This window comes from Etheostoma spectabile, chromosome 2, assembly GCF_008692095.1.
Source record: "Etheostoma spectabile isolate EspeVRDwgs_2016 chromosome 2, UIUC_Espe_1.0, whole genome shotgun sequence".
Classification (NCBI taxonomy): Eukaryota; Metazoa; Chordata; class Actinopteri; order Perciformes; family Percidae; genus Etheostoma; species Etheostoma spectabile.
Window position 1 is genome coordinate 31,627,736 of NC_045734.1, and position 3,718 is coordinate 31,631,453.

The window sequence follows — 3,718 nt, forward strand, 5'->3', positions numbered from 1 at the left end:
ACCATGAGTAGGCATAGCACATTATACACTTTGTATCGTTATGTGCAAGAACATCTGCTGACTTTATACACTTCGGCTATTAGAAGCAAACAAAGAGTTTAAACGTCTTTTATAAGTTTTTATTCATTTTGTGATTTATGTATAGTATTTGGGGTATAGTATTTATTATCTAGTTTTTATGGGTATGATGGCGGGTGTGAGCAATATTATTTTATGGATAAAATAACTTGACTGCCAGGGCACCATCTCTCACAAATGAAGATTTTAAACTGTCAAACTGTTCATTAGACCATGATTATTTTTGCTTTTCGTAGAAACAAAATTGGTCAGTGTTTATATTTTAATTTTTTCAGTTTGGAATTAAGCGATGTCCCAAGGTGATGAGGTGCCAGAGTTTTGCCTGTTATTTAGAAGTTAAATAATTTATTGAGATGTACTGCACGTTTTGCAGCAGCATCTCTGGACAGACAGAGACACAACAGAAAATCAGAACAGGACTGAATGTTCGTGCCTTGGTGATGGATGAAGAATCTACTAGGAGTAATCCCAGCCGAGAGTGTGTAAGACTAAAATATTCGATTGTGGTATGACCTTTGTCAAGCTACTTTAGCAGGAAGCTAGGTCCCCTTTAATTATTTTAGAGTGAAAAGTCCTTACCCACGGGACACGAAGAACACGGTTATTGACACGGCATGATTTGTTTAATAAAAGAAAATTGAGGTGGCAAAAATAACTACAAGAGGTTAGTGTAGTCTGTCTTGTGTCACCTGTGAGTGTCGGTATGTCTGATTCCCTTGTGTATCGAAAGGTTGGATTGGCTCCTGGTTTTCCTGTTTGCGAGTCTCGTCCTTCGCACGCAAGACTGTTTACTTTTTGAGGATCGTTGCAAGGCCACGACCCCCCCCAACGGAAGCCTAATGTGTTTCACCGACAGGGTTCGATGTTACGACGCCTGTTCCTCGATGACCGCGTTACTTCTTCTATTTAACCCCCGTGTTACCTTTACCTCCTGTCAGGTGGTTTGGTCAGTCTGGTGTTCTTTTGGTTACCGTCCCACGCCGCCCCTGCTGTGTGGCATTCAAAACTATTTCCTGGTACTGTGAGGGTCTGTATTCGTGTCTCGTTGTTGTCTTTGCCTGCTTGCAACCATTTTGTGGGGATTTGGCATGTTGTTCCATGTCCCTGTGTTTTTTCCTTGGAAGTTAAGTTTTGTTAAAGATATCTTGGTGGTGTGACGGCTTCTAGAGTGGCCTGCCTTCCTCCCATTGCTGTTTTGTGCACTGGTCCGAGTTGTAACAGCATAAGGCGTATTGACGCAAGACTGGTGTGCAGATACCCAATCATCTGTCAAGTAGGGTAAGAAGAACCAATTAGGGACGTAAAAAAAAAAAAACCTTGGTGGAACTCCAACTTCAGGTTGTGCGTGTACATTGGCCCCGGAGACTCCTGTACAGCCTCATCATGTAAGGGGTTAATGTCCAACAAGGTGTCTGGGGATGGTGGGGGTGTGCGTTGGTGTGTCTGGGGTTTTAGTGGGTATCGTTAATTAGAGAGGTTGGCGATACAATTATACAGTAATAACAGTTATGTGTAGATATTATATCACTGAGAGTCAGCCTCTTCTCAAACCCCCCCCAGAAAGTAATATTTGCCCTTGAGAAATAACAACAGACCAGACCTGTTTAAGACTATCATTTGTCTGTTTATGTTTGAATGGCTTAGGTGATTCACATAGTAAAGTGAAAATTCAGAGTAATAAAGAACCCAACAGTCATCGTTTTAAGAAGTTAAAAAGAAACCAGTTTCATTAAACCAGTGGACTATTGAATAATTAATAGGTTATGTAGTGTGAAGATGTATTACAATGCATGCATTCTCCTCCTGGAGCACAGAAAGCCTGAGTAAAATATACATTTAATTTCTATGATTTGGATAAACAAGATGTGCATCATATGCTGAGATAGTTATATACTTATGCTAGGCGTTAAGATGAATCAAGCTAGAGATTAGAGATGAATCATAGCTAGAGATTAGAGATAATCAAGATAAGATTAGAGATAATCATGATAGAGATTAGAGATGATAATCTGATAGATAGTTGAGACAAAAATAGAGATTAGAGATGAATTGATTAGAGAATAGAGAGTGTAGAAGTCGATGCGGAGCGTGTAGCAACAGAGGACTGGATAATATTAATTGACAGAGCAGGGTTCGTGTCCACCCACCGTTGTGATGAGGATTTGCTATAGAGTTCGCTCGATTGCCGTTCACGGGCTCAGCCTCCCTGGTTGATGATGTCATGATTTAGGACGAAGGAGGAGGAGGAGGAGGAGGGGGAAAGGAGGGTGAAAGGAGCAGAGGAGAGAGTAGTGGGTCAAAACCATAATTCATACGTACATCTCGTGTTGCAGAGAGACTTAACAACTATGCAAATTGGTGACCAAACAGACCATTAGAACCCAGACCCGGCTCTGTCGCGTCATTTATTAATTCTATATTATTATAATATTAAGTAGTAAATTTAGTTTACTGTTCATTGTTCACCAAAACTGCAACTGATAAGTCTCAGCTTTTCATTTAGATATATAATAATGAGTCTTAAATGTGCATTGATAAAACCTCTGACTAGTCCAAACATCATTTCTGGATGGGAGAACAACGTGCTCTGGTTTATCAGCAATTCTTTAAACCAATCACAATTGCCGTGGGCGGGGCTAAGCTCCTTACTCATTACAAAAACGTGACTACACCACATGTCAGTGTATCTCAACTTCAGAAACAACAAAACTACTAGGACTACTTTTGGGTGTACTCTGAGGTTGTCCGACTTCCCAAGTCCTCCGACTTTGACCTTGGAAATCCCGACTTAGAGCACAAATGTAATGCACAATGCTCTCTTTTGTGGGTGCGTGTGTGTATGGGTGGGGGGGGATTGTTTTTGTTTGTTTGTTCATGCATGGTGCGGTTTCCCGTCCTACTGGTTGGACTGCTCTATAGCTTCAACCTCCAGACAGAGTTGACCTGATGCAGAGGTACTGCCCTTCTATCTAATATGGCTTAAAGCGCCATATTCTGCTCATTTTAAGGTTCATAATTTTATTTAGATGTTGTACCAGAACAAGTTTACATGCTTTCATTTTCAAAAAACACCATATTTGTGTTGTACTGCAGCTCCTCTAATCTCCCTGTGTGTTGAGCTCTCTGTTTACCATTGTTACTTAGCCTTCACACCTCATTCCACAGACATGGGAAACCATGAAGTGGAACCAGTTTTCTTGTTTCTTTGCCAAAACCACCTCAATGACTAATATAGTCATAGTGAACAAAGGTTACACAGTAGTCCCACAACAGACACTCAAAACCTTCAACAAGTCTTGTGATCCAGAACTTTCACAGCAATAAGACACAAGGTCAAAATAACATTCAGTGTAGAAACATTGGGATGCAGTGGTGGTTTCTGATATTATCAGGAGAGACTTTGTTGCAGATATGCAAAGATGCGATGGTGCAGGCTCAACCATCTGCAGCACAACACCGCAAAGACCAAGGAGCTGCTGGTGGATTTCAGGAGATCTAAACCACACATAACACCAGTCTCCATTGAAGGGGTCACTGTGGAGGTGGTCAGCAGATATAAGTACCTGGGGGGGTACATGTAGACAACAAACTGGACAGGTCAGCCAATACAGATGCGATGTATCGTAAAGGCCAGAGTGGG